Genomic DNA, 19,129 nt, shown 5'->3' with positions numbered 1-19,129 from the left:
AGCTTGATGACGAAACGAAAAGCACCGTTAAGGCTCACACGGAGCAGTAAATGTACAGTACAGTGGCGAAGCGGAATTAGTGCCAAACAAATGGCCTTCCCTTGAAACTTTGTCTTCGGTGTTTCCGCTATGAACAAAGACACAAGTAGTTGGTCTTTGTTGCGAGTAGGTTCCTGTCGCCGACCTTTCCTCTTAATTACGACCGCAAACCAATGTACGCTGCGCTTCTATCCGTAATTGAAAGCCAATCTCTCAATAATTCCGGTCTGAAGCGTAATTGATTCCTGATCACAACACTCGAATTCAGTAATTCCTATTACGTATCTGACTCGAAGTGATTGAAGGACATACGCCGTTCTCTTCAGTGGCATTCCAAGACGAAGAATTAATAATTGTACCAGGCGTGGGAAGAAATATTGCCAATACCGTCTCTTGCAGAATTGAAACAGATGAGGGCACTTGCCTTTCCTCTACATGTATAGACAATTACGTGTGGTGAAATACGACGAGGAGAAGATGATAGTCGTATTATATGCACAGATTTCTTCGGCTTTTTCTGTTCTTCATTATTGGTAGAGCAATAATTGAAATTAAAACTCTCACGGAAGTTGGAAATTTGTGGTAAGGTCTTACGGGACCAAACTGCTGAGGTCCTCGCTCCTTAAGCTTACACACTATTTAATCTAACTTAAACTAACTTACGCTAAGGGCGACACACACACCCACGCCCGAGGAAGGACTCGAACCTCCCACGGGGGGAGCCGCGCGGACCGTGACAAGACACCCAAGACCGCGCGGCTACCCCGCGCGACGAACTACTCTCATGAGCAGTGAAAGTAAAGCAGTAAGCATGAACGTTTATCACCCAGAAAACGATTAAAAACACAATCTGATCATGAACACGTAATAAAATAGTAACAGACACACAGGCTTGCTTCTGTCGAACGCTGAACAATATAGATTCACTAAGAAAATGACCAAAAAATTTAATAATGTGTTTAGTTTCGGCTTACAGCTCCGTGCAGTGCAGGCGAGGATGTTCCTTCAGACGTGTAATCGTTCGCTCTAAGTTTAAAAGAATATTGGGTTAACACATCCGTGAACTTGTCAGATCGGAGCACACGTTCAAAATACTATTTACATTTAATATCGTAGTTGGCAGTCCTATCATTATCGTATATGTCACAACATATCACATTAACATTCCAGTCCCTCTGCAAGGAAGTGGAACTCGTCCGTAACAGCAGTCAAAGAACTACCTTGCCGTATCTGGAACCTAATTTCATTCAAAGAAGTTGTACTTATTGCTAGTGGCTTGCTTTTCCGTCTCAGGGAAATTTATTATATTAAAACTTCATCTACATAAAGTCTCTTTTTAACATATAATAGACACCACATCACTGGGCATGACGTCCAACGCTGCTGGGGGACTTCATGCGCTGTGCTATGGAGCGTGTATTAGCCAGTTTTGTCCTGACGACAACAAAGAAATCCACGGTACTCTGGTCATCTGGTCTCAACTGTGACCGTTCATTACTAACGAGGTAGATGGGGCTAAGGGACCGGAATCATAATAATTTGAGGGTATGAAGATTAGAGGTTCACTTTCCGTCGACAACAAGGACTTAGGGAAGGATGAAGAAGGAAATCGGACTTGTTCTTTCAAATGAATTACTCTGGTATTTACCTTTAGCGATATCTGGAAATCAATAACTTACTGCCAGCCGGAAGCAAACCTGGAGGCATTTCATCAGCAGCACACGCCAGGAAAGCCTACATTATTATGCTTTTTTTCAGTGTGATAACTCTGCTTTATTTCAGTCTTATTGTAATCAATTTTCAAACCTTCTTTGGAATTTGATTTCTCTCTCTCTCTCTCTCTCTCTCTCTCTCTCTCTCTCTCTCTCTCCCTCTCTCTCTCTGTCTCTCCCTCTCTCTCTCTCTCTCTCACTCTCTCTCTCTCTCCCTCTCTATCTCGGATGACCCGACTTTTAACATTTAAAAATGCATTAATTCACGAAACAATGTGTGTAGAGAGATAGAGCTTGATACACAAAATTGAAATGATGTGTTTTATGGAAACCAAAGATGAGAGAAAAAACCGACGAACATATGGTGCTGGACAGCAACAGATCAGTGAAGCCGCATAAGAACACGCACAACTGCAGAATTTCGGCTACCGAAAACGCTAGAACTGTCGTGGGGACGAGAAAGTCACGATGTGTGTGGATTTGTCACATTAGTCGTGATCGAACCCTTTTTCTTCGAAGAAATGGCATGAACTGCTTCTTAAATTGTCAGCTTCACGGGTACGAGGTACGCCTTTATGTTACAGAATCGCATCATCCTTAGCCTGACTGGTAAACACCTGCTGGAAGGTAAGTCTTTAACGCAGGATGGTGTTCCAGACCGTATTGCTATAGGCGTGAAAGCGCTCTTGTGCATTTCGTTTGGTGAGGATCGTGATTTCCGCCATGCTAGACCTCCCAGATCCCCGACTTCAATCCGTTTGATTATTGGTTGTGGAGATACCTGAAGTCGCAAGTCTACTGCGATCTTCCTATCTGTTTAGGAATACTAAAATACGACATCCGACGGTATATCTCGCCATAGCTACAGATACGCTGTACAGTCTTGCCCCTCGACTGTAGGTATTGATGACTAACGACTGACATGTTGAGCATCTGTTATAAAGAACACTGCCTATGCTAAAAATCAAATGTTACTCTAATTCTTTCTTTTATATGACATAAAGTGCCATCTGTCTGTGATTTTGTGCACTTTTTTCGTTTTCAAAGAAATTCCATGTCATTTCAAGCATGTGTGTCAGTTTTTACCTCTCTGCATAATGTATTCCGCGAAGTATTGAATTTTCATGTTAACGGAACTTTGGGTCATCCTCTGTATATAGTCATCAACCTTCTGACTTGTTTGGTTGATCCACCACGAATTCCTCTCTTGTGCACTTGGCCCCTACGTCCTCAACTATTTGTTGGATGTATTCCAATCTCTGTCTTCTCCTGAGGTTTTTACATTCCACATCTTACTCTAGTACTTTGGAAGCTATTCCCTGATGACTTAATACATGTGTCACTCTTTTGTCCCTTAGCTGTCACTGTTGTCGATATATTTCTCCTTTCGCCAACTTTGCGAAGAATCTTTTCATTCCTCATCTTATCAGTCTACCTAATTTTCAACATCCTTCTACAGCACCACATCTGAAAGGCTTCCACTTTCTTCTTTTCTGGCTTTCTCTCTGTCCATGATTAATTACTATACAGTGCTGTGATATAAACCTATATTCTCAGAAATTTCTTCCTCAATTTAAGGCCTGTGATTGATGGAGTAGACTTCTTTGGCCAGAAATGCCCTCTTTGCCTGTGCTAGTCAGCTTTTTATGTCATCCTTGCTTCATCCGTTATGTATTATTTTACTTTCTAGGTGGCACAATTCCTTCGACTTCTTCTGGTCCCAAAATTTGACAGTACGTTTGGCTCAAATGGCTCTTAGCACTATGCGACTTAACTTCTGAGGTCATCAGTCACCTAGAACTTAGAACTAATTAAACCTAACTAACCTAAGGACATCACACACATCCATGCCCGAGGCAGGATTCGAACCTGCGACCGTAGCGGTCGCTCGGCTCCAGACTGTAGCGCCTAGAACCGCACGGCCACTCCGGCCGACAGTAGGTTTGTCGCTAATCTTTTTTCCTACTATTTTCATCTCTCTTCAGTTACTGTGAATTTATATTCAATACTCATTAGACCATTCATTCAACAGGTCTTTTAATTATTCAGCAGTTTCGCTAAGGATAGCAATGACATCAGCGAATCTTATCACTGATACCCTTCCACCCTGAATTTTAATCTCACACTTGAATCCACCACATCTTTTCGTCACTGCTTGAACAGTAGGGGTGACAGACTGCATCCCTTTTGAATCCGAGCAGTGCGTTCTTTATCTTCCAGTTATATTGTTCCCTTTGGTTCTTGTGTATACTGTATGTTATCCGTCTTTACCTTCACCTTACTCGTTTTTTACTGCGAATTTCGAACATCTTGCACCATTTTACGTTGTCGAACGCATTTTCTAGATCGATAAATCCTATGAATGTGCCTTGATTTTTCTTAAGCCTTCCTTCCACTATCAGTTTCAATGTCGAACTGTCTCTTTGGTGCGTTTACCTTTCAGAGAGCAAAACTGATTGTCAGTCCACAGTTTTCTTTTCCATACTTCTGTATTTTATATACGTTAGCAACATGGATACATGAGCTGCTGATTGTGCCCCTTGCGTACTCACTAGAGAAACCCGCCGCGTTACAGATGGTATGACTCCAGTTCCGTAGTTTCTACGCACTAATATTTGTACAGCCATTTGATTTCCGCTCCACCAGTGATTTTAGAAATCCCGAAATAATTTTATTCGTGCCTTGTGCCTTACTTGATTGCAAGTCCTCGAAAACTCTGTTCAACTCTGACTCTATTAGTGGATCTCCTATTTTTTTCATATCGACTTCCATTTCTTCTCCTATCCGTCATCAAACATGTGCTCCTGCTTGTACAGGTCTTCGTTTCACTCTTTTCACCTATTTGCTTTTTCCACTGCATTTTACGGTGGTACTGGCACTGTACTCTTCATGCTGATTCTGTTGCTTTCAATTTCACCAAAATCTGTTTTCACTTTTTTGTATGCGGAATCGGTTCTTTAGACCGCCTTTTCATTTTCGATTTCTTCACGTTTCCTGCATCCATTTCGCCTTCGCTTCCTTCCACTTCCTATTTATTTCATTCCTTAGTGGCTAACATTGCTGTATTTTTGTTTTTTCCTGAATACTTTCGCTATTCTTTCTTTCACTGATCAGTTGGATTAGTTCGCAGTTACGTTTCTCGTACCTATATTTGTCGAATTTTTGTGACTGAACCTTTAGAGATGTTCATTCGTTATTAACTCAGCTACCTACTGTGTTATTCATTATTCGAGCTGTAGAGAACTTCCAACGCACCTCATCATGGCTCAATACTTCAGTATCCTATATCTTGGACGTTGATTCATCGAGACCATTCACCTGAACTTCTACTCTTCATCTCACTAAATTGTGATCCGAGTCTATACCTGATACTGAGTACGCCTTACAAGCCGTTATCTGATATCGAAATCTGTATCTGACTATGACGTAATGCAGATGAAACCTTCCTGTGTCTCCGGGTCTTTTCCAAGTATACCTTCTCCATTTATGATTATTGAGCATCGTATTGGCTGCTAGCTGTTGAAATTCATTGTGGAACTCAGTTATTCTTTCCTCTCTCTCATTTCCACTACCAAGCCCATAATCTCCTGTAAATCTGGATTGTATTCCTCCCTCTACTATCGCCTTCCTGTCTCCGGCGATTATTATATTATCATCTCCCTTTACATTCTGAACTACCCGTTCAATTGCCTTTTATATTTTCCCTACGTCTTCATATTTTGCTATTGACGTCGTTCTGTATACCTAAATTATTCTTGTTGACGTCGTTATGCTGTCGATTACAAAGAGAACAGCCCCGTCACTCAACTATTCACAGTCACTCATTCTGTGTTCTAACTTCCTATTCATAACGAATACTATACCGGTAAATGTGGTCTTCTCCTAGAACGGGATTCCGGATAAAAATCGGCCTTCTGTTATAAACTTTTTATACCGTTTCTGCCTGCAAAAATCCTAGTATGTGAAATCATGTGTAACGTACCTGCAACTAGATTATCAAGGTTTATGAACTTCTTTGTATTAGTTTTTACATGTTCGTGTGAAATTGATTTTTATTAATGTTCATATGAAGTAATCTGTGTTCGAGAAAGAATCTGCCACGAGAACTCATCAGTTTGGATCACTGAAATATCCGAATGTGTATCTTGAAATAATGTTCCAATACAATGCATGTAATCCGCTCTGTGTTACCTTTAAGATGATGGTGAGTCCAGCTTGTATACGTCGATCTTTTCTTTATGCTGCTTCGCAGGTAAGTGATTAAAGGAAATAAGTCACCCATAGTTATCCCTTTCGAGGTATCACTTATTTCCAATCTGTTTTTTGGCATTAAATGTTGTCCTATAATCTTACCAACTACTGCACTACATTGCTTCATTCTGTTGTAAATAAAACTTGTTTGACTTTTTTTATTCAGCACTCACGCCGATCTTATGTCCTTAGCATTTTGTCTAAAACATTTAATCGCCTCAGTATTTCTGCAGCACACCTTCTGCCTTCGTCACTCTCACTTCCACCACTCTGGGCCCCCTGCTCTGAGTTGTGAGGCTACTGACGCTGGTCTTGCGTTCCATCTCCCGCGGTTTAACGTCCGGGAGTCGCATGCTATGCTTTTCACCGATTTACTCGACATGTCTTCATGTGATCTGCCAATATTCATCCAAGCGGTTCACTTTCTTACAGGTGCTTTTCTTTATCATACTTCTACATCTAATGGAACTGTACCTGAATCGATTTATATATTCATACAACAAAGTGACGCAACACCGAAGGTTTCTGAAAATATGGTCACCTTACACACACTACACCTTAAAAATCAAAATAAGTCTTCTTTATCTCTGAACGATATGTAACATTGTAAAGAACATGAAATTCGAATAACTTTAAATTCAAAGCAAATTCAGTAAAAATATAACTACTGACCACAGACTTCCCTTATTTATTTATTTATTTATTGTTCCGTGGGACCAAATTAAGGAGAAGTCTCCATGGTCATGAAACGACTCAATACATGAAATTATAACACGATATTAGAAACAGATAAAATGAAATATATAAAAAAAAAAATTCAGGTGACAAATCGTAAGTTCAAATGAAGAAAATCAACAATGTAACACTGGAATTTGCTTAATTTTTTAGCTCTTCCAGGAGCTCCTCGACAGAATAGAAGGAGTGAGCCATGAGGAAACTCTTCACTTTAGACTTAAAAGAGTTTGGGCTACTGCTAAGATTTTTGAGTTCTTGTGGTAGCTTATTGAAAATGGATGCAGCAGAATACTGCACTCCTTTCTGCACAAGAGTCAAGGAAATGCATTCTACATGCAGATTTGATTTCTGCCTAGTATTAACTGAGTGAAAGGTGCTAACTCTTGGGAATAGGCTAATATTGATAACAACAAACGACATTAAAGAAAATATATATTGTGAGGGCAATGTCAGAATTCCCAGATTTTTGAATAGGGGTCGACAAGAGGTTCTCGAACTTACACCACATATAGCTCGAACAGCCCGCTTTTGAGCCAAAAATACCCTTTTTGAATCAGAAGAATTACCCCAAAAAATAATACCATACGACATAAGCGTATGAAAATATGCAAAGTAGACTACTTTTCGTACTGAAGTGTCACTTATTTCAGATACTCTTCTAATGGTAAATAAAGCAGCATTTAGCTTCTGAACAAGATCCTGGACATGGGCTTTCCACAACAGCTTACTATCTATCCGAACGCCTAGGAATTTGAACTGTTCCGTCTCGCTTATAATATGCCCATTCTGTCTGATCAAAATATCGGTTATTATTGAATTGTGATTTAGAAACTGTAAAAACTGTGTCTTACTGTGAGTTAGCATCAAATTATTTTCCACAAGCCACGAACTTATTTCATGAACTACATTATTTGTAACTGTTTCAATATTACACACAAGATCCTTCACTATCAAGCTGGTGTCATCAGCAAACAGAAATATTTTTGAATCACCTGTAATACTAGAAGGCATATCATTTATATAAATAAGAAACAGCAGTGGCCCCAGCACCGACCCTTGGGGAACGCCCCACTTAACAGTGCCCCATTGGGACTGAACATCACTACCACTCTCAATATTGCGGAGAATTACCCTCTGCTTTCTGTTCTTAAAGTAAGAGGCGAACCAATTGTAAGCTACTCCCTTTACTCCATATGGTCCAACTTCTGCAGTAATATTTTGTGGTCAACACAGTCAAAAGCCTTCGTTAAATCAAAGAAAACACCTAGCGTTCGCAACCTTTTATTTAATCCGTCCAAAACCTCACAGAGAAAAGAGAATATAGCATTTTCAGTTGTTAAACCATTTCTAAAACCAAACTGAACATTTGACAACAAATTATGTGAATTTAAATGCTCCAGTAACCTTGTATATACAACCTTCTCGATAACTTTAGCAAACACCGATGGCATAGAAATAGGTCTAAAATTGTCAACATTATCAATGTCTCCCTTTTTATAAAGTGGCTTCACTACCGAGTACTTTAATCGGTCAGGAAACCGACCACTCCTAAAGGAAAAGTTACAGATATGGCTGAGAACTGGGCCAACATACATAGAACAACACTTCAGTATTCTGCTAGATACCCCGTCATATCCATGAGAGTTCTTGGTCTTTAGTGATTTAATTATTAACTCAATCACCCTCTTGTCAGTATCATGGAGGAGCATTTCAGGTAACAGTCTCGGAACACTTTTTTCTAAGAGCGCTATATGATTCCCTGTTGGGACTAGGTTTCTATTTAGTTCACCTGTTATATTCAGAAAGTGATTATTAAATACTGTACATATATACGACTTTACTTCCTTTACGACTGACCATATGGTTTTAATTTTATCCTGAGACTTAGCTATTCTGTCTGCATACCACATACACATTCTAAGGAGTAATATTTCTGTTGAACCTAACTTACCACACAAATGACAATGCCTTTATAACTGTAAAAATACAAAAATCCAGTATTTGTCGTTGGCTGCCATAACAAACAGTGCGAATAAATTTTGTCTTCTTAAAACTTAATGACATTTACATCTTCATTCTGAAACCAGTGTTGTCTGTTGAGCCATGTTAACTGACTGGATTGTCTAACCCACTGGTACTGTTATGTTTTATTTCCATACATTCCTCATTTATAGCACTTCGTTTGCAATGTAGATCTCAACATCAATTGTATGATTTCGCATGGAGTTTACGCATGTATCGTTTCATGCATAAAAAAAGAAAAATCAGTAACAATCCAACATTAAAAATGGTTATCCATGCTACCCTAATTTTCCATTTCCACACATTCCAATTTCTTGTACGTAGAAATACACCTCATAATTTTTTTTACAAAACTGTGCTTATCAGAGATTTATTGATACTTTTGAGTATCATAATCAATATCATACATTTCTGCCACAGGCCGGAAAATCAAAATTTTACTATTGAAAATTGGGTGGGAGACTATCTTTGAAATCGCAGTTCTCATTTCCAGGTTAACTGCAGCTCCAACTTATGGTCTCCTTATCTTCGTTCTGTAGCTCTTGTGCTGACTACACTTATATTCACACTATAATTAATATGACTAATCTCTTACATCACGTTGCTGCACTGTTCAACCTGGTTTTAGTTGTTAACATTTTCCTTCTTCCACTCTTCTATTGTCACCTTATTTGCCTGTAATTCGTTTCCCTTGGCATCGTGTGTAGATTTCAACCGTTCATTTTCTCCATATACCTTTTACTAAATTATACTACTATGTTGGAGTTTTAATATTTATTCTGCAACATTGTTGACATATCACCCCATTTCCACTTCTCCTATCTCTTTTACTTCTTAATCCACCCAATCACATGCAACTGTTTATCCTTCTTCAACCCTATTGGTGGTTTTCAAACTTGCTTCTCGTCCTCGTAAAACCAGTGCACTACCCATACCCTCTCGTAAATGTTCATGATTTACTTTAACAACTTGCAAACACGCCGACTCCATTTCCCTCTTCTGGATTTCTTCATGCACTAATATGCTTTACTGATTGTCGGTCCCCAATTACACACTTTCCTTACTTACATCTTTATTTCCTTATCCTTATTTAAATAGTCAATGCCCAGTATAACATCCGCATGAAGACCTTCCCTATCAATATCCTTAACTTCAGTTCGAGGGCTTGACATTCCACAACTGGAGTGGCCTGCTCAGTCACTTCAATACATTTCTCCAGAAATGCACCTATCACTTTCACTTTCGAAATGGATGCTTTCACACATGATTTCATAACTTCACATTTCTTCAGAGCTTCCTTTGAAATTAGCGTAGATTCACTCGCAGTATCTACAGAGAACGGATTTATTCGAAAGTTGATTCTCTTACAACAGGTCTTGAATGTCTTAACTTTAAACTGTATTAAAAAAAAAAAAAAAATGAAAACCAAAGTTGTTTTCCTATCGCTTACGTTGTTTCAGAGTCCACGAACAATTTTCCTTTCACTCTCTTCTCGACATCTATCGTCTTTAAAAACCAACTTCTCATTACTCGTTTGTTCCTGGCAAAAGATACCAGTGTCAGTTCATTCCAAGTCTACCCGAACGAGCTGCAACACCATTCAGAAGGCTGCTCTTCTACTTTCTTCTGTGAGTGTTCCTACTCACCTTCATTCGCTGCCTTATTCCCATTACCAGTCCAGTTTGAAGTCGGCACACCAACACACACTTCTATTTTATTCACTCGTCAAGTTCCGTAGGACCAAATTGAGGAGCAAATCTCCAAGGTCATGGAACGTGTCAGTACATGAAATTACAACACAGACGTAATAACGGATAAAAATAAATGCTCATGAACCTTAAAAAAAGTCAGTCCATAAGTTTAATTAAACACTATCAGCAATACCATAAAAATCAGTTTAATTTTTCAAGGAATTCCTCGACAGAACAGAAGGAGTGACCCATCAGGAAACTCTTGAGTTTAGATTTGAAAGTGCGTGGATTACTGCTAAGATTTTTGAATTCGAGTTGCAGCTTATTGAAAATGGATGCAGCAGTATACTGCACACCTTTTTGCACAGGAGTTAAGGAAGTCCTATCCAAATGCAAGTTTGATTTCTGCTGAGTATTAACAGAGTAAAAGCTGCTTATTCTTGGGAATAAACTAATATTGGTAACAAGAAACGACAATAAGGAATATACGTATTGAGAGGCCAATGTCAAAATACTCAGACTCGTGAATAGAGGTCGACAAGAGGTTCGTGAACTAATACCACCTATCGCCCGAACCGCCCGTTTGTGAGCCAAAGATATCCTTTTAGAAAGAGAAGAGGTAGCATAAAATATAATACCATGCGACAATAGCGAATGAAAATAAGCAAAGTAGACTAATTTTCGTGTCGAACGATCACTCACTTATGATACCGTTCGAATAGTAAAAACTTGCAGTATTAAGTCCTTGAGCAAGATTGAACGTGAGCTTTCCACGACAGCTTACTATCTATCTGAACACCTAGAAATTTGAACTGGTCAATTTCACTAATCATAGGCTCATTCTGTGAAATTAAAACGTCAGGTTTTGTTTAATTGTGTGTTAGAAACTGTAAAAACGGAGTTTTACTGTGATTTAGCGTTAGTTTATTTTCTACAAGCCATGAACTGAGGTCATGTACTGCACTATTTGAAACCGAGCCAATGTTGCACACAACATCCTTTACTACCAAGCTAGTGTCATCAGCAAACAGAAATATTTTAGAGTTACCCCTAATACTAAAGGGCATATCACCCTGTTCATATTCTTGGTGTTTGGTTACAAAAATATGGTAAATGCGATTTATCTGCAGGTAGAGTAGATGAACACATTTCTACATGTTCTAAGGCTCTCTACTCAGATCTATTGCGCAGACAGGTTATTGTCTCCGTAAAATCTGTTTCCATTCCTTGTCCTGTTATTATCAAATCTACCCCATCGATTTCTTGGATCTATTATTTTGATTCAATGATGTCAAATCCCGTTGCTACTGCTCAAAACGTCTTTCTAGTTGGAAGCATTCTCTTTTATCATTGTAATTATTGCCACTTTGACAATGATTATCCAAGTCCTCCATTGTTGAGATGAAATTTTCATATTGTCTCTTCTACTTGTGATGTCAATCGTTTGCATGTACTGTGGCAGTTTTGAGATTAATAAGCTAATTAGATCTTCGAGTTGTGATGACTTGACAAAATTAAATTCAGCCATAGTTTCAGATTTGCCAACAATGGATAATTTCGTGCACTGAAAAATTAAACTTTTTCCTGAAGCTGATGACTTTGTGACCAGAATCTGTCTAAAAAGTTTGGTCGAACTTCCTTTGGAGTCTGGAAATTTTGCGCCATCAACACTGTGTCGAGTTTTGAACATAATTGCTAATAAACTGCATCTTCACTCCAGTTTGATGCGAGTACACAATTGAATTGATTCGCCCATACTACCGGATGAAGTCGTCCATCACTACAGAAATCTCTCATGTTGCCAAAATTTGTGCCCTTCAAATTCTTTCTCCCTATACCGATTCATTGCTCGTTAATTGTGTTCAGAGGTAGTCTTCATACCGCCCCTTTCTCCGCTAGTATCATCCATACCAGGACCCTGACTCATGTTCTATTGTTTTACTCTGATCTGTATTATCCGCAAACGCTACATGTTCAGGAGGAGCATGTGCCATTTGATACTCACGTCACATTTCCCCAGCTATGTTGTATTTTGCTTAGTGACTCAAAGAATTCACCGACATCATCAACCTAATACTGTACACTACGCATGCATATACTCTGCTCTGTGTTATAGTTAAGACTGTGATGAACTCAGGTTGAGTGCGCTGTTCTTTTCTTGATGCTGATTCGTAAATAAGTTGTTAAAGGAAATAACAAACATATAATTATTCGTCGTCACTAATTATTTCCAACTAGCTTCTGACATCAGCAATTACCATAAACCTTGCCACTGACTAGACCACTCTATTTCAATCATTTCATCACTTTTTGAAAAATAAAACTTTTTCAACACTTTGCTCATTCACCAGTCATGTTTGTCTGGTGCCCTCTGCATGCTGTCGAAAGCTGTTAATTATCTCAACATTTCTACACCGCTCTCACAGCCACCCCTCTGGCCTCTCTTGACGCTGCTCTGACGTCTCATCTCGAGCGGTTTAACATCGTGGTGCCTCATGCATTTGCTTTTCAGCGACCTCCACGAGATACGTCATATGATTGGAGGATGTGTACAATATTCTTCCAAACAGTTTCCTTTGTTGCAGATGCTATCAAACTTCTGTATCTGATGAAATTGAGTCAACATTGATGTATTTAAGTGTTCAAAAGTTTTAGTTAATCGTCAACTAAGTTGACATCGAAGGTTTACGAATAAATAATGGGCTTACATCCTTTATACCATTGTGTGCTGCTATATCCGTACCTTTTCTTCATTTCATTGCACTGAGTGTTATAATACATACAATAGCTTATGGCTTTGCATTTCCGTTTCCAGACCTTCTAGCTTTTCCACCACGTTGAAACTTCTGACATTCCACACTCCGACACGTAGAAAGGTGCATTTACATTGGCTATCCAATATTTTTCTAATGGTTGCTTCCCCGTTGGTAGTTCCCTCCTGGAGATCTGAATAGGAAATTGGTTCGGAATTTTTTGTCGACGGAGAGAGCATTATGAAACTCCTTCTGTAAGATTCCACGTGATTTGTGGATTCACATTACTTTTGTTTCTATAGCCTCACGCCGCTGATCATAGCTAATTCTTCCCACCCCAAGGTCAAGAGGTTGTCCTGAAATTTTCTCCTCTTCATCTGCCTCTCTGACAAGGTTGGGCCGGCCGGAGTGGCCGGGTGGTTCTAGGCGCTTCAGTCTGGAACCACGCGACCGCTACGGTCGCAGGTTCTAATCATGCCTCGGGCATGGATGTGTGTGATGTCCTTAAGTTAGTTAGGTTTAAGTAGTTCTAAGTTCTAGGGGACTGATGACCTCAGAAGTTACGTCCCATAGTGCTCAGAGCCATTTGAACCATTTGACAAGGGTGATGGCAAAACGAGGGTGTCTCCTTACATTGTAAGCCTTAGGCAGCTATTGTTGACGATTTTTATTCAAAATTAAGAGTAGCTTGGTTCCAACTGAAACCTAGGATGTTTGATTACTAGTCACAGGCGCAAACCTTATACTACGGAAGAAGTTTTGGTTGCCTTGTTAAAGGTGGTGAAGCGGCAGCAGCTCTGGGTAGCGGGATGTCTAGGAGCGGGCCGCCCAGGGCGACATCAGAGCCCTCTGCGGAAGAATCCCGCGCTAACGAAGTGCGCCACGCGGCTGCGCCGAGACAATGCGTGTGTGTGTGTGTCTATGTGTTCCGGTAACGGAGCGTCGTGGCGCGGCGAGGCGCGGCGGCGGTTCCCGGATTATATCATTCATCACGGGCCACAGTGACGCCTTCCCGGCCGCTGTAACAATATCGGCGTCAGGCGGCGTGTAACGGGACGTCGCGGTCGAACAATGACAAGCAGGACGGACGCCTGCATCTGATAGGACGCAGCGGCGATGGTGGTGCCCCGCTCTAGAGCCCTGCCCGGAAAACGGCCGTCGCTCCGGTCGTGAAGCCCAGTCTGTGGCGACCTCAGTGCAGGCGTCGCACTGCGCGAAGAGTCCGTACAGTCCTGCTGCCAGACTGTGTGTGAGCCAGGAAAGGCGAACCACAAGTGTTCCGCGCCACCACTCCAGTCTGTTGTGATCATGACGTAACATCTAATCTATACGCGCAAGGAGACAGTACGAACTACTCTTCACCGATCTGATTCGTATTGACAGGGTGTGTAAGACACGAGTAGGATTTTAACATATGCAAACTGTAACACGCGACTTTCAAACATCTCGTGGTCTTGCGGTCGCGTTCTCGCTTCCCGAGCCCGGGTTCCCGGGTTCGATTCCCGGCGGGGTCAGGGATTTTCTCTGCCTCGTGATGACTGGGTGTTGTGTGATGTCCTTAGGTTAGTTAGGTTTAAGTAGTTCTAAGTTCTAGGGGACTGATGACCATAGATGTTGAGTCCCATAGTGCTCAGAGCCAGAGCCAAACATCCACATCTACATTTATACTCCACAAGCCACCCAAAGGTGTGTGGCGGCGGGCACTTTACGTGCCACTGTCATTACCTCCCTTTCCTGTTCCAGTCACGTATGGTTCGTGGGGAGAACGACTTCCGGAAAGCCTCCGTGCGCGCTCGAATCTCTAATTTTACATTCGTGGTCTCCTCGGGAGGTATAAGTTGGGGGAAGCAATATATTCGATACCTCATCCAGAAACGCACCCTCTCGAAACCTGGACAACAAGCTACACCGCGAGGCAGAGCGCCGCCTCTCTTGCAGAGTCTGCCACTTGAGTTTGCTAAACATCTCCGTAACGCTATCACGCTTACCAAATAACCCTGTGACGAAACGCGCCTCTCTTCTTTGGATCTTCTCTATCTCCTCTGTCAGCCCGACCTGTTTGAGAAAATCGAGTTTGAAAATTATAGGCGTGCATATGCCATATGCTTTGTAGAGCCACTCGTAGCCGGCAAGGTAACTCGGCGTGCTAGGTCACAGAGTTGGCTGCCAATTGTAATAAAAAAAACTGAATCTAGTATTCAACGATGAACTTGAATGGGTGTCATGTAACGCCAGCTCACACCAAATGCCGACCAGTTGCAAACCATCTGAATGAAAAACAGCGAGTAGGCACTTCGTTTTATATGTACGAGGTCTCTGGATCGAATAACACTGCCCGTAATTCATTTTTCAGCGCCACGTTATTCCAACAACAGGTTTATTCTGGCCGTGAAAAGAGTCGTTTATTTTTTCGTTTACCTTAACATGAAAAAAGAAGATTTTTTTAAGAAGACTGGAAATAGAAAAAGGGTACACGAGAAATTCCAGTCAGATCGTGTATTCATTACACTTATCTACATAATTATGTACCTACGCAGCACTGCAGTAATCAGGATAATACTGATCGTAGAGAGAGTGGCCGAGCGGTTCTAGGCGCTACAGTCTGGAACCGCGCGACCGCTACTGTCGCAGGTTTGAATGCTGCCTTGGGCATGGATGTGTGTGATGTCCTTAGGTTAGTTAGGTTTAAGTAGTTCTAAGTTCTAGGGGAATGATGACCTCAGAAGTTAAGTCCCATAGTGCTCAGAGCCATTTGAACCATTTGATCGTAGAGACATGGAAAACAGCAACTACCGCGACATACAGCAGATGTAAGAAACGCCGAATTTTTGCATGCCCATCTTTTTTGTTTTTTCTTTTTTTTCTCAGTGTGTCTGTTGTATGACGAAGCTGGTTTACGATCATGAACAGTTCTCTGTCGTCATACAATTTTGCAGCATACTACGCATGTCGAACCATAGCACCCTGTGCAGATAAATCACAAAAAGAAGAAATACCGGCAACGAGATTCGATCCAGAGACGTCGCGCTCTCTCGGCTTGGTCGCATTGCTTATTAGCGACATCACAACATCACAACAGATGTAATCATGCCTGAAAGTTTCAAACTCGAAGTTAGTAGCGAGCTCGTCTCGCTGCCGCTTTTTTTCCGGTCTTCTTTGATTTTTCTGTCTCATGTTTGTAGGGTCTGTGATGTAAAATATGTGATCTTAATCTTTCATTTAATATATAACATCACTGTGTCCCCTTCAGTGACACACTCACATTTGGCCTCGTGAAAAGCTGCATCTAGCTGCTCAGGCATCAACTTTACCTGCATTCCTCGCGTGCCTCGTTTGCCTCGCCCGCCCGGCTGACCGCCTGCGAGCTGTCAAAAGACCACAGCCTCCTGAATCAAGAGTCGGATTGTCGTAATGTCGCAGTTTTCCTGCACTGACTTAATGACATAGCTACGATAGCAGTGGACATGGGATCACAGAGTTTGGACAGTGGATCAATGGAAACGTCTCGCCACGTTAAACGAATCACGTTCCTTATTATACCAGATTGCATCTAGGTACGGCCTCATTCAGGCAAACGGCTTCTCGAAACTTGCACTGTGGTAGAGAAGCATGCTTCATTGAGCTATGAGGGAGATCAGACTTCTTCCGTGGGACGAGCGGTAGCAATCAAAGTACCGTGGCAGCTGTGGACTACGTGAACATTATTATAGACTAACTGCATCCCCTCATGCTTGATACCTTTACCCACTGCAGTAGCGTCTGCCAATGAGGTAGCTGTCCGTATCACAAAGCTAAAACCATGCTACAGCGATTGGCTATCAAATTCGCCTAATCAAAGCCTGATGGAATAGATACGGGACCCTACTGAGCTCCAGCTTCGCACTCACAAACCATCGTCATATAATTTAAAGCCGGCCGCGGTGCCCGAGCGGTTCTAGGCGCTTCAGTCCGGAACCGCGCGGCTGCTAGGGTCGCAGGTTCGAATCCTGCCTCGGACATGGATGTGTGTGATATACTTAGGTTAGTTAGGTTTATGTAGTTCTAACTTCGAGGGGACTGATGACCTCAGATGTTAAGTCCCATAGTGCTCAGAGCCATTTTTTTTTATAATTTAAGGGGAACTGCGTGACCTGTGCAATATTGGAAATTTGTGGTAAGATCTTATGAGACCAAACTGCTGAGGTCGTTGGTCCCTAAGCCTACACACTGCTTAATCTAGCTTAAACTAACTTACGCTAAGGACAACACACACACCCATGCACGATGGAGAACTCGAACCTCTGACCGGGGGAGGGGGTGCCGGTGCCGTGCGAACCGTGAAGGACGCCCTTAGACCACGCCGCTACCCCGCGCGGCATGATCTGTACATAGACATCTCACGCCACATACCTCTGAAAACCTATCAAGGACTTAGCGAAACTGTGTCACACAGAATCGCTGATGTATTGGTTTCCAAATGTGGATCATGACACTTTTAAGTGGGTAGTCACGATGTTTCGACTCCTAGGTACACACATCAAAAACAGTTTTGCATCACCTCGCTTCCGAAAGTTCCGGAACCTGTACAGGAATTTGGAATGGAGTCAACATAAACATCATTTCCGCCCTTTTTGTTGCTCATGAAAACCACAAATTGCATGTTGTACCACAATATAGCGCGACCTTCAGAGATGGTGGTCCAGACTTCTGTACACACCGATACCTCTAATACCCAGTATCACGTCCTCTTGCATCGATGCATGCCTGTGTTCGTCGTGCCATACTATCCACAAGCTCATCAAGGCGCTATTGGTCCAGATTGTCCCATTCCTCAATAGTGATTCGGCGTAGATCCCTCAGAGTGGTTGGTGGGTCACGTCGTCCATAAACAGCCTTTTTCAATCTTTCCCAGGCATGTTTGATAGGGTCCATGTCTGGAGAACATGCTGGCCACACTAGTCGAGCGATGTCGTTATTCTGAGGGAAGTCATTCACAAAATGTGCATGATGGGGGCGCGAATTGTCGTCCATGATGACGAACGCCTCGCCAGTATGGTGCCGATATGGTTGCACTACCGGTCGGGTTGCCGGCCGCAGTGGCCGTGCGGTTCTGGTGCTGACGTCCGGAACCGCGAGGCTGCTACGGTCGCAGGTTCGAATCCTGCCTCGGGCATGGGTGTGTGTGCTGTCCTTAGGTTAGTTAGGTTTAAGTAGTTCTAAGTTCTAGGGGACTTATGACCTAAGATGTTGAGTCCCATAGTGCTCAGAGCCATTTGAACTACCGGTCGGAGGATGGCATTCACGTATCGTACAGCCGTTACGTCGTCTTCCACGACCACCAGCGGCGTACGTCGGCCCCACGTAATGCCACCCCAAAACATCAGGGAACCTCCACCTTAGTGCAATCGTTGGACAGTGTGTTTGTCTGTTTGAAGGCATATGCGACACTCATCGGTGAAGAGAGAGTGATGCCAGTCCTGAGCGGTCCATTCGTCATGTTGTTGGGCCCATCTGTACCACGCTGCATGGTGTCGTGGTTGAAAAGGTGGACCTCGCCGTGGAAGTCGGGAGTGAAGTTGCGCATCATGCAGCCTACTGCGCACATTTTGAGTTGTAGCACATCGTCCTGTGGCTGCACGAAAAGCATTATTCAATATGGTGGCGTTGCTGTCAGGGTTCCTCCGAGCCATAATCCGTAGGTAGCGGTCATCCACTGCGGTAGTAGCACTTGGGCGGCCTGAGTAGGGCATGTCATAGACAGTTCCTGTCTCTCTGTACCTCCTCCATGACTGAATAACATCGCTATGGTTCACTCGGAGACGCCTGCACACTTTCCTTGTTGACAGCCCTTTGGGCGGGTTTAGTGACGTGTCTGAACAGTCAAAGGGACTGTGTCTGTGATACAATATCCACAGTCAACGTGTGTCTTCAGGAGTTCTACGGACCA

The sequence above is a fragment of the Schistocerca cancellata genome, chromosome 6, assembly GCF_023864275.1.
Source record: "Schistocerca cancellata isolate TAMUIC-IGC-003103 chromosome 6, iqSchCanc2.1, whole genome shotgun sequence".
Classification (NCBI taxonomy): Eukaryota; Metazoa; Arthropoda; class Insecta; order Orthoptera; family Acrididae; genus Schistocerca; species Schistocerca cancellata.
The sequence above is the reverse complement of the archived record's forward strand: the minus strand, read 5'-3'. Positions refer to the sequence as shown.